Genomic DNA, 13209 nt, shown 5'->3' with positions numbered 1-13209 from the left:
CTTATTTTGCCACCAGTTGCAAAGGTGCTATCAGGATATACCACATCTGAACATAGCTGGGGAAAAATATGACCATTAACTTTAGAACTCAGGACTACTCTGTCATCCTATTATACTTCCCTAGTCCATTCACTCTCCCACAATTTTAGGCAATTGTATCCTTTCTTCTCACACTTTTAATATATCTTCCTCCTCCAGATTCTCAGTGATAATGACCTCACTTCCTATTTCATCGAAAGCATCAGAAGCAATCAGGAGAAATCTGCCAGAGCTCCCACCACATTACTCAGCTTCTAGTACCTCTGGCCATACACTGTGCTTTCTCTCTTTTGCTCCTTTGGATGACCTCCGTGCTCCTTCCCATGGGAATCCTTCACTTGTGCTCTAGACATCACTCACTTTCAATGATTCTAGAATTTCTCCTCTATCAATTTCGCCTCTTTCTCCTGTATCGACTTTTCTTTTACAATTGGATCATTCTCATCATCATTCAAGCATGCTACTGGAATACCTCCCTTAAAAAGAAAATCTCTTTCTTGACCTTGTATTCTCCTCCAATTGCCACCCAATTTTTCTATTTACCTTTACAGTAAAAAGTCTATACTTCTGGACTCTGCTTTTTCTTTTCCACTCTTATGAGCTCATTCCCACTCTTCCACTTGTCAAGGTCATCAGTAACCTCCACATTGCTAAATATAATGACTGAATTTCAACTCTCATTGTATTTTACCAAGCAGTTGCATTTGCCACCGTTGATCACTCCACCTCCTTGAAACACTTTCCTTACTTGGCTTCTGGGACATCATTCTTGATTCTCACCAACTGCTTGATCTCAGTCACCTTTGCTGATTCTGCCTCATCTCCCTGACCTCTAAACTTTGAAGCATTTTGGTCTCTGGTTTTCTCTATCCCCATTCCTCTCATGGTGATCTCATCCAGCCTCATGACTTTAAATAGCATCTATATACTGATGACACCAGACAATCTTCTCCCTCTACTCCAGATTCAACTGCCTCTTCAACATCTCCACCTGGATGCCTACTAGGCATTCTAGTTTAATATGTCAGCAGCCGAACTCTGATTCCCAGCCCCCTGACTGCTCAATCTGCAGGCTTCTCCATCTCATAAAGGGCAACTCCTTTTATTTTTCTCAGCCCCAAAGCCCTGGTGTCACTTTTGGTTTTTCTCTTTCTCTTATACCCCATATCCAATCCATTGGCAAATTATGTCAGCCACGCCTTCAAAATAAAATCATAATTGATTGCATTTTATCATGTCTATTGCTACCCCCAGTCCAAGTCACTGTCGTTTCTCTCCTGGATCATTGCAATCGCCTCGATCTGCTCTTTGTTTCCGTCCTTGCCACTGCCCCCCTAAACCCCCCACTAGTCTTTTTCTCCTGGGAGACAGAGCGATGCTTTCAAATGTAAGTTGAATGCCACTCTTCTGCTCAGAGCCCTGAAATGGCTTCCCATCTCACTCTGAATAAAAGCCAAATTCCTTACCAGGAGTTAGGAGGTCCTACAGAACCTGCCCCTCCCCCATCCCATCTCTGACTTCATCTCCCACCCGCCCCTGTCACTCCCTATGCACACTTGCTGCTCTGGGAACACCAAGGATGGCCCCATTTTAGAGCCTTTTCACTTGATATTCTCTTGGTCTAAAAACTCTTCTCCTAGATATCAACATGGCTATCTCTCTTTGCCTTTATTCCTGTGTCCACCTCATCAAAGAGGCCTTCCCTCAACCATCTATATAATATAGCAACTTCCTTATTCCTGGCATTTTATGTTCCCCAACTAATAGGTGTGTGGCCCTGAATTAAGGTTCTTAACAGTTCTTTGTCTCAGTTTTCTCCTCTGTAAAGAGGCTGTTATAAGAGTGCTCATAATGATGTCATGAGGAGTAAACGAGTTAATTTATGGAAAGCATATAGAACAGTGCCTGGCACATAGTAAGTGCTCAATTAAATGGTTATTAGTAGTAGTAGTAGTAGTATTTTATGTAAACTTTTTGCCCCCCGAAGTTGTCCATCACACAGTTGTTAGAATTCTGAGTACCTGAGAGAAAAAGTTCACCCACAGATTTAGTGACAGAGAAGACACCAGAAGCAGCTTCGTAATTTCCGAGCCAGGGTCTTGGCACCCTCTACACTGCCTCTATTATACATTGGACCTTGCTCAGACTAGTGGAAACAATGATAGGTGGGGAATGGGCTCCAGGACCAAGTCTTCTACCTAATATCAGTCTGACATTAGGTCAGGTACCTGACCTCTCTGAGCCCCCGTTTCCCCTCTTTAAAATGGAGATAATAACATCTACCTGCCTCTCTCATAGGAGAGGGTCACATGACATATCGATCCCCAGAACTTTGATACCTACATTTAGTGTGCATTTCAAACACCCCATCCTAAGGTGAACAATGTCCTTTTTCATTTTCAAGCTTGTGGACTGTGCAAAAAGATGCACACTCTATACGGGGCAGATTATCTAGGCATTTGTGTGGTATTAATTCATTCCTACAGCAAACATTCATTTTGCATCACATTTATGCTAGTTTTACTAGCCAATGAGGACACCCAGAAACTAATATATCTCTATTTCCATGATCAAACTTTGAAAGGGGAGGTAAATAGATTTCTTAGTGAGCTGCTGCTTAGGGCCAGGTCTGTACGAGCTTTGGGAAGCAGAGTGATTTTTCTCGAGAAGGATAGTTGTTTGCATGAGGCTCAATAGGATGTCTGGATACTGTCTTAGCCCAGATTGGATGGGGCAACGTCCTCCTAGAACATCTGAAAAAGCCATCAAACCGAAAAAATAAGGTGAAGAAAGGGTCTTATTCTGGAAAACAGAACTAGACTGCTAAAAGTTCTCTCATTTTTCTGTCTCCAAGGAGAGCACTGGGCCAAGGGGGAATAAAAGCAGGACCAGAGGTCAAAAAATGTTGCAGATGTTGGTGTTATTTTATGATTTTTTTTTTTTTTTTGCAGGGGGAAGTGGGGCAGGGGTGAGGACGATAGAGGCAGCTCTAGGAAGTGTTTAACAAAATGGAGAACCCTGGTGTGGGCCACATGTAGATACAGAGTGAGCTGAGGGGCCTCCAGAAGGCACATTCAGAGGGTGGGAGCTGACCAGTCTGGGAGTGGCTTCCCTATCCTTCTAGAACAGGGTCAGCGAACTTTTTCTGTAAAGGGCCATGTGATAGGCTGAAAATGGCCTCCCCAAAGAGATCCACATCCTAATCCTTGAAACATGTAAATGTTATCTTATTTGAAAAAGGTTTTTTTTTTTTTTTTTTTTTTTTTTTGCAGATGTGATTAAATTAAGGGTTTTGAGATGAGGAGGTTATTATCCTGGATTATCTGGGTGGGCCCACAATGCCATTGCACATATCCTTGTAAGAGGAAGGAAAAAGTAGGTTTGACACACACACACAGAGCAGAAGGCCACATGGAGGTGGAAGCAGAGGTTGGAGAGATGCAGCCACAATCCAAGGAATGCCGGCACCCACCAGAAACTGGAAGAGGCAAAGAAGGGATTCTCCCCCAGAGCCTCCAGAGAAAATGGTGCCCTGCCAACGGTACTAATTTTGGACTTCTGGCCTCCAGAAATGTGAAAGAATAAATTTCTGTCATTTTAAGCCACCCAGGTAGTGGTCCGTTGTTACGGCAGCCCTGGGAAATGAATGCACCTATTATTTCCATGAATCTTCAAAGTACCCTATGAGGTAATAAAATACAACCGTGAAACACGTGCCGTGACAGCCCTATGAGGCAGGTACTATTATTGCCCCCATTTTACAGAGAAGAACACTATGGCTCAGAGAAGGGATCTAGTTTTCCCAGGGTTACGCAGTTGGCACCTGGTAGAGTTTTGATCACAGGGTTCTGGCTCCAAGTCTAATCCTCTGGGCCACTTTGAGGTCACTTTTCTGCTCCACAGTAGGTGTTCTTTCTACTGAGCATTTAGTTACCACCTCCCTCTGCATTACTCTAAGTGGCCTCCTCTGGGATCCCATAGGGATCAGATGGGACAGAGGATATGAAAAGCATTCAGTTAACTGTAATGTGCAGTCCTAGGGAGAGACATAAGAATTCAAAGTGGAAGAAAACCTGCTTGCTTGGCTGGTCATCGAAAGGCTAGGTGGGGGTCTCAGCAGCAGAAGCCACCCCTTGCCCTTGGGAAAAGTTCCTAAACCTGGGAGTGCTCATAAATGACCTCAAAAATATCACCACCCAGAGCTACTCACGATGATCGCTGGATGTCACTATGTCAGTTCTTCCAGCCTGAACCCCGCTTTGCACCAGCTCATCGGCATCTCCTCCCAACTGCCTTCCCTGTGAGTTTCAAATTCAGAACCAACCCCTCCCAGAATCATAGATTTGCTTTTGCTGTAATGATTCCTTCATTCCACAGAGAAGGAGGCAGGCACGGAGACATTAAGTGACCTACCCGAGGCCACACAGCTAGTGTGTTCTGTCCAAAGTATCTTTTGTGCCCTGACTGTGAATTTTGGTATACTCAGCAAATCCTTCATTCCAGGCAGCTGGACATCCTGTCTTGTGAGCTGAATCCTAGAAGGGGGAAGTTGGTATTTGGGCACATTAGGTTTCATTTCGTGGCTTGGAGCCGGACCGGCCCTCCTTTTATCAATTATTATCACACAGAAACTGTCCAGGAACAAAAGTCCTCACTTGGTGCACTGTTGCTCCCAATGCATTGAGGAGGCCCCAGCCTCAGTGGATTTGCCAGAGCCTGAGATGCCACGCCTGTCCCACCATTCAGTCATCCGTCATTCTTGCATCCATGCACCCCACATTCACCAAATTCATTGAGCTTTTATGTGTCAGGTAGTGTACTAACGCTTGGCATATAAATAGTAATTAACCGAAATAGTCATTAACACAAAGGAACTCAGAAATTAATGGGAAAAGAGACAAGAAAATAAATAATTGCTGGCATTTCTGAAACTCACACATTAGCTTTCTACATGCACAACTTTTGCCATTTTCTTGTAACAGTTTACCATTAATGTTTACTTGATATTTTCTTTGAATTGACTCAATTTTTTTTCTCTTACTTAAAATGCCAGTTTTGATTTAGGCTAAGCAAGTATGTTAATGAATTTGTGGGTTTAATGTGCTAATTAAGTTTTTTATACTACATACTATATTGTACTGAAATTTTAACTATTAACACAAAGTTCATGGAGATGCCACTTAAAACCTGTGGGAAACACTAAATTATTACAAAAGAGGGTGAAATGTGCTATAATAGAGGTCTTCAGGCTGCCTTACCAAGAGGAAAATGCGTTTCTCCTATCGGGTCCTGGCTGGTCAGGACACATTAGGGTGAAGAAACTGATAAGCAGCATCTGAAGGCAGGAAGTTTTATGGCAGGAAGCAGATAACTCTGTGCTTTCACCCTAGGATCTTAGAAGCATTCACTTTTTAATGTTCATGCCATTTGGGGGAGAGACAAGGCCATTCTCATTTCCAATTTTCTAGACCAAAGGCAAAAGGGATCTGTGATGTAAGACCAAATGTTCCAGGCTTCTGTTTCCATTAAGACCCTATGACATGACAGATGACATTGCCCTGGGAGATATTCTCATGGGATTATGTTGAGTGGAGTATAATCCTCAGGGTTTGCATGGAACTGTAGCCCCACCCAAGAAAGCATATGAAAAGCGAGCAAAAGAGGATGACACTGTTTGAAAGATAATCTTGAACATGCTTTAATTATTTCCTAAGAAGAAATGAATAAACTCCAGGACTTTCACTAAGAATAACAAAAACTGATTTGTAACACTGCCTTCCAAATAAATGGAATACATCAGCAAATTTGAGGGCAATCTCATTTCTTTCATTAATTTACTCTACAAATATTTATTGAGCACCTGTTAGGAGCCAGGCCTGTGTTAGGCACTGGGATTACACTGATGGCCCGAGACAGATATAGGCCCCGCTTCCATACGGCTAATGAAGGAGGCTGATATTAATCAAATAATTACCCCAGTAAATGTAAAATGAGATGTGTGCTACAAAGAACTGATACAGGTTGCTAGCTTGTATCGGTAACGGCCGATACTGGTCTGGCCCTGGATGTCAGAGAAGGACGTCAGGCTGCCCCAAGAGAAGGACAATGGCGGAAAACTGTGACTTTAAGCACGTGTTACTCGTCACTCCTCATTAAGTTTTTTCCACGAGCCAGGCCTGGTCTCAAACAATCCTCGCTGTGACTCTGAAGTGGGCGTTATTATTCTCACTTCACGGGGGAGGAAACTCTGGCACAGGGAGGTGTAATGACTTACTCAAACACACAACTGGCTAGTGGCAGAGCTGGGAACAAACCCATGACTCTCAGGCCATGTTTTTCCCCCTAAGACTGATTGCCTTCCCAGGAAATGCATTATTAGGAAAAATATGATTACCACCTGTATGTGCTTTGCCGGTTGCGACTGTGATGTTATCTATACCAACTCCTTAAATCCTCAGTACCGGCGATGATACAGGTCGGGCAAACACGCATGCTCCATCCTGCAGCAGGATGACCAGGGCAAGAAGGGAAACGAGGGCAGGGACCCGGAACAAAGAGCTCCCTCTTATGGTAAGGCCGAGCAAACCTCGTGTTCTGCCTCCAGCACGGCCAAGCCCAACCCAGGAATGACGAGCTCTGACGGAGCCCACTGAAGCATTCTGCCTGGATGTCTGTTTTCCTTTGCCTACCTGCCTGAGCACAAATTAAGCCGCTGCTAGCTCACTGGTGTGGGACACTGCACCCAGTTTGTGCTTTGCTGAACTGGGCTGGCCCCGGGGAGACAAGGAAGTGAGATGGCTGTCTCAGGAGTGTGTCCTGGTCAGTAAAGTTGCAGGTGACCACAGTACCGCTACACAGACAGAGCAGTGCCTGAGTGGACAAGGCGGCCCAGGCCCCTGGGCCGTGCACCTGTTGGCTTCCCTGGTTTCATCCCCACATCTCTGAACGCCTTGGCATTTTCCACCTAAGTGTTGACAGAGAACTGCAGGCTGAGGACCCAGGAAATTTCTGTCCCCACCCCCACCCTTGGAAACCTCACCACAAAGAGCTTTGTAATCCACCAAACAGCCTGCGCATGGGAGGGATTACCCCTTGACCTCAAATATTCACTGTTTCTGTTACAGGCTAAGAGCTTGGGCACTAAAATGACACCACGTGGTCGGAATCCCGGCTCCCCAATATACCAGCTGTAGGACCTTGGATGAGCGACTGAACTTTCTGTTCCTCAGTTTCTTTATCTTTCAAATGGCAGCAACAATATTAACCACGTCACAGGGTCGTCGTTACGAGGATTGAATGACAGAGTGTGGGCAAAGCACTGAGCAGTGCCTGGCATTAGTAGACACTTGATAAAAGCTAGCTGCTATTCTAATTAGCAGTTTTATTGCTTCTATTTCTTTTCTTCCTTCCTTTTCACTCCCTCCTTCTTCCTCTCTCTCCTTTTCTCCCTTTCTCCCTCCTTCCATCAATTGGTTTTTAACCATAGAAGGCACTGGAACTACCGAGAGTGGCAAAGACCCAGTTGCTCGCGGTCTTGCCCGAGGTCTCACAGCCAGAAAGTGGACGAGCTTGGAAGACTCGACTTTTAGGGTTTTGCTCTTTCCTCTCGGCTCCTTTTTCCACCCTCTTGCTCCTTTGATACATGGCATGATGCCTGACCCATGTAATCGCTCGATCAGTCCTTAAGGGTCTGACTCGGTCATGGTTAAGGGCACGAATCTTAGAATAAGACTCTACAGGTTTGAATCACAGTTCTGCCACTGATGGGCTGTGTGGCCTTGGGCAAGTTACCTAACCTCTCTGGGTTTCAGTTTCCCCACCTATCAAATGGAATTGTAATGTATTTGCCCCCTAGACTGGGCTGAGGCTTGAAGAAATTAATAATAAAGTACTTATATCAGTGCCTGGTGGAGAGTAAGTGTTACTTAAATGTTAGCTTTTATTATTGTTGTTGCTGTGCTGAGACAGGGCCAAGGCACAATTGTTCTTTAAGCGTTTCCCGGCTCATTTTCTGACATATTCTCCTTTCTCCTGGGGCTGCCTTGGGCTTCTCGGGCACAGAGTTAAAGTTCTGAGTAGATCTGATACAGAATATGTTTCTCTTCCTCCTTTTCCTTTTCATTCCCTTGAAGAATAGTGTTTTTTTTTTCAAAACAAAACAAAACAACCCAGAACAATAAAGCATCAGAAGCATCAGCAAAGACTCCTTACCTCACAATAAAGCCTTCCCTCCATGAGTCCTCCCTTTCTTATTTTCTCAAAGGATTGGGGTTTTTTTTCCCCTTTTAAACCATTTCTGAAGGAAAATTCCATAATAAGAAGGAAAATAAGTGAGTTTTCAGGCCTTGTAATTCTAACACAAGGAATCCGGCTTCCCTTAGTCTGGTGGTACTGGCCTTCAAGGATGTTTAGAAGTCAGTCCATTCTACCAGGTCTCGTTGGATCCTTCCAGGAACCAATGGACTGGAAACTGTCATTGCCATTATACAGGCAAGGGAGCCAAAGACCCAGAGAGGTGAGGGGCTTGGTCTCAGTTCACAGCAGAGGCTGACCCTTTGATACTTGAATTCCTGTCCTATGGCCCTCTTCCTCCATTTGCTGACCTTCTCCCATGGTCACTAAAGCTTAGCTCCTCCTTTGCTTCTCCTGTGACCACAGGTTTATATGCCTGAATGCCTGGCCTAGGAGTTCAAGGTATTTGGGTACGTATGTATGAGCAATGACAGACCCGTGGCCTCAATCAAAGAGACAACAGGGAGTGGTGAGGACTGGGGCACACAGGAGCACACTTGCCTAGTCTACCCTGGACAATTGTGCCCCGACAATGAGGACTCAGAGCTTTTGATAGGCCCCAAATCTACCACTTGAATACCTTTTACTCTTTGGTCTCAGCATCTTTGGGGGGAAACTCAACATCATCTTCTAATGACTGACAGTCCTTGCTAGGCGTGAACTCAGGAGGCAGACTGCCTGGGTTCCACTCCCAGCAACACTGCTCGGTAGCTGTGTCAACTTGGCATGTTACTTGAACTATCTGTGCCCCAGTTCCCTTATCTGCACAACGGGGATGATAATAGTATCTACCTTACAGGGCTGTATGAAGGTTAAGTGAGCTCCTATGTAAAAAGTTGTCAATTAAAGCAATATGAGTGTTTGTTATTATTATTATTTTCCTTTTTCCCAGGTTAAACTTTCGAATGCTTTCAACTGTTCTTCATTCTCCAGGATTTCTAGGGCTTTCAACATTCTGATCACTCTGTTCAGGGGGTGAGCCCATAGTCCCCTCCTCTTGGTATTTACACCCTTGCATAATTTCCTGAGTGCGGACAGGGCCTATGACATGCTTTTGACCAACAGAATACCGCAAAGTGATGGGGTATATGTGATAATGTGTATGTGGTCATGTTACATAAGACTGCAACGCCTATCTTAGGAGGAGACTCTCTTCCCTGCTGGCTTTGAAGAAGCAAGATGCCACATAGTGAGCTGCCTATGAAGAGAATCATGTGGTGAGGAACCGAAGGTGAGCTCCAGCCCGCAGGCGGTGGGAAAATGAGTCTACAGAAAACTGAATGTTGCCAATAATCATATGATCAAGGAAGCAGGTTCTTCCCCAGTCAGGCCCCAGGTGAAACTGCAGTTCCGGTCGACATCTCTTCTGCAGCCTTGCAGAGGACCCAGCTAAGCCATGCCTGCACTTCTGACCCACAGAAACCATGAGATAATTATGTGTGTTGTTTTGAGACACCGAGTGTGTGGTAACGGTATCACACAGCAACAGATAACGAATACAGAGAGCTAATCGCAGCCTTGTTTGGAACTGTTCAAATATCTCATGGCCTGCTTAAAACAGGAGTCCTGGAATAGACTAGCATGTCGCAGCAGGCACTGTTTGCGCACTGCATGGGATGTGCTCATAAATAATGTCACGGCTTTTTTAATTGGCATAGAACAAATGCACTTGTTTATACAAGAGCATGGCTTGAGTCCCTACTGTGAGCAAAGCCCTAGGCTGGATGTCATGAGGCAGAAGAGTCACCTCTCCCCTCTGTGCCCCTCTCTGAGACAGACATACTCTCTGGCTCAAGGTGTAATCACCAGGTACGGGTCATACCTGCAGCTCATTTGTTATCCTCCTACTTCTCTTCCCTCGTGTGTTACTTTTCTCCATCAAAGAGGAGGCCAAGGAAGAAAAAAACCAGGTGAACCCACTTGTCATGGTGGGAGGGGACCCAAGGGACCATCCAGTACTGTTCTGTGCTGCGGAGGGCTGTACCGAGACTCCATGGCTCACAGGCTGCAGAGCCAGGTTACTGCTGTGCCTTCTGACTCCTAGCACAGTGCTCTTGCCTCAAATTCAACCTGCCAGCAGTAAGGGGTCCACACTGTGGTCCTGGGTGGAGGTTGGGTGCTAGGTGCATTCAGAGGGCCCCTCCTTACTTTTTCTTTGATCTTGGGCAAATGAACTTGTTTCTCTGAACCTCAGTCTTCTTGTCTGTAAAATGAGGCTAATAGTCCCTACCTCACAGGGTGTCCAGGAAGGCTGATGGGATAATGGGTGAAAAGTCCATGGCTCTGAGCAAGTGGTAGAGGAGTGCATGTTCCCATTGTTATGTTCTTTGGGGAGGACTGAAAGCTCTCACACACTCCGCCGGGGCGATGCGTTTCATGAGGAAAACATTTATTGAGCAACATTTTCCCAGAAGGCATTTTCTCAGATTAAAAGGATCTAGTAGTACTTTCACCTCATCTAAGTATTCTTCTCTGGGTACCCTGACCAAAGGAGCCCCCTCCTGCCCCCTGATCCCAAGTGGCTCAGTTTTCTCTTCCTCGTTGCATTTACAACGCACTGAAATGTTTCATGTTTTTGCTCCGTGTCCACTGTCTGTCTCCATCATGCAAACACAAGCTGTGAGGACAGGAACTGCATCTGTCCTGTTTGCCGCTGTATCTCGGTGCCAAGAATAGGGTCACACTCAGGGTAGGTGCTCAATAAATGAGGGGTGAATGAATGACAGAACCTGTCTTGTTGTTTTCCTATGAGAATTGGCCATAAGAAGGAGAAAGGCAACACAAGGAATTTGAACCACTTCAAGGAAAAAAAAAATACAGCCTTCTAGCAAAGTACACTTTGATTTACTTATTGTGTACTTTCCATGTCCCACACACAGTGATGAGCTCTCGACATCTTATTTAATTCTCACATTGGCCTTGTGAAGTAGGTGTTCTTGGTGCCCTGAATTCATAGATAAGGAAGCTGAGGTCCAGAGAAGTAAAATCTTCTGCATAAAAGCACACAGTTAGTAAGAGGGAGAGTTGGTTTGAATGCAAACCCCAGGGGCTGAGCGACTCCACCCTGCAAAGGCTGATAGTGGCCTTGTGATGGGGAAATACACACCAAAATATTTAGCAATGAAGAGGCATTATGTCTGTGTGTGTATGAGAGAGAGAGAGAGGAAAAAAGCGAAGGAGGGAGGGAAAGAGGAAATGTAGCAATATGTTAACATTTTGGGAACCTGGGTGAAAGGTATCTGACAATTCTTTGAACTAGTCTTGCCATTTTTCTATAAGTAGGAATTACATTAAAATAAGACTTTTTAAAGAGCCGATGGTAAGAACAAGATAAAACTCATGTGCTGGCGAGGAAGGGCACAGATCCTGCTTGGTCAGGGTGAAGGCTGGAGAGGGCGGTGCAGCTGGGGCCGCCTCTGAGGCCAGAAGGCCAGGCTGAGCAGTCAGGCTGCACCAGCGTGGTGGCACGTGGACACAGAGGCTCGGTGACCATGCTCCTCATTCAACCACATCTGTCCAGCCTTGAGCACTCCCAAGGCTTTCAAAGCCAACTTCTCAGTCCGGCTGCTTATTCTTGAAGTTACCCACAGGCAGGCACACACACATGGGCAGGGCATGGTGTGGTTTCCACTCCAGCAATCCGAGCGAACATAGTAGCCTCCTCTTCACAGGACAAGAGAAGGCCATTGTCATGGAATCATCCCCTGGGGAAGTGGAAGCAGATACCCTCTGCATATTCTTAAAAAAACAACAACAAAAAAAAAAACCACACCCAGAGAGGGTAATTAACTCATCCAAGGTCACACAGGTGGCAGAACCTAGACCACGACACCAGTGTTGTAGGCTCCCATCAAGTGCTTACATCCTTATTTCTTGGTGCCACCATCATTATACTACCAATGGGCTCATGGTTGGCCTTGCATTCTGGTTCCTTCCTTTGAAATAGAGACATCATCTTCCCACTATTTTCTAAAGCAGCTGTCCAGGGGGAAGGGTATGCATACCTATTCCATAACATGGGCTTTGAAGTCGGACAGACTGTGGTGAAATCACCCCCAACAGGGTGACCTTGGGCAGGTGATTTAACTTCCTTGAGCTTCTCTGATTTAACCTCATCTGGAAGATGAAGACGATGACATCTAACTCGTTGGGTTGTTGTGAAGATTTCTTACCATGACAAATATTATGGAACACTGATCTAGGTGCTGCGGATATAGCAGTGAACATCAGCCAGATGAGGGCCCTGAACTCGAGGAGCTTCCATTCTAGTTGGAAAAGACAATGAACAAAAAATGAACCAATAAGATTTTTTTTTTTTTAGATAGTGATAAGTAGTGAAAAGAAAATAAATTTGAAAAATGGGCTGATGGGAGGCGCGAGTGGTAGGGGCTGGTTGCGCTACTTCGGCTAGGGCAGATGTCTCTGCAAAGGTGACATCTGAGCCGGAAGCTGAACAAGGAGAAGGCAGTGGCTGTGGCAAGACTTGGGGGAGGCTGAGGGAGCAGGGAGGGCAACCCTGGAGCAGAGGCTGAGCTTGGCTTGGTGAAAGGATGAAAAAAAGGCCAGCAGGGTGAAAAGGTGATGAGCTCGAGGGAGAATGGTGGATATAAGGTAAGTGATAGCAGAGGCTACATCATGCTGGGTTTGGAAGGGTGAGACGTTTAGAATTTACTTTCAATGCACTAGGACTCCACAGAGAGTTTTGAGCAGGAGAGGGTTACGACATCTCATTTTTTAAATTGAAATAAGATAATATATGTAACGTTATCAGTACAGGACCTGGCACGGGGTAGATATTTAATAAATGATAACTTTATCATTGTTTATCATTCCTAGGCATCACCACTAATCATTACAGACTTCCAGAAGGTGGGTGGT

At 45.3% G+C, this 13209-nt stretch overlaps 1 protein-coding gene across 2 annotated transcripts in view; it reads right to left on the bottom strand.

Moving 5' to 3' along the window:
* SYN3 (synapsin III) overlaps positions 1–13209 on the bottom strand; it is a 409605-nt gene that overhangs the window by 189524 nt on the left and 206872 nt on the right. The gene's annotated exons all lie outside the window — the stretch shown is intronic.

This window comes from Pteropus medius, unplaced genomic scaffold (assembly GCF_902729225.1).
Source record: "Pteropus medius unplaced genomic scaffold, Ma_sr-lr_union100, whole genome shotgun sequence".
In the NCBI taxonomy this organism is placed as follows: domain Eukaryota; kingdom Metazoa; phylum Chordata; class Mammalia; order Chiroptera; family Pteropodidae; genus Pteropus; species Pteropus medius.
The sequence above is the reverse complement of the archived record's forward strand: the minus strand, read 5'-3'. Positions and strand labels throughout refer to the sequence as shown.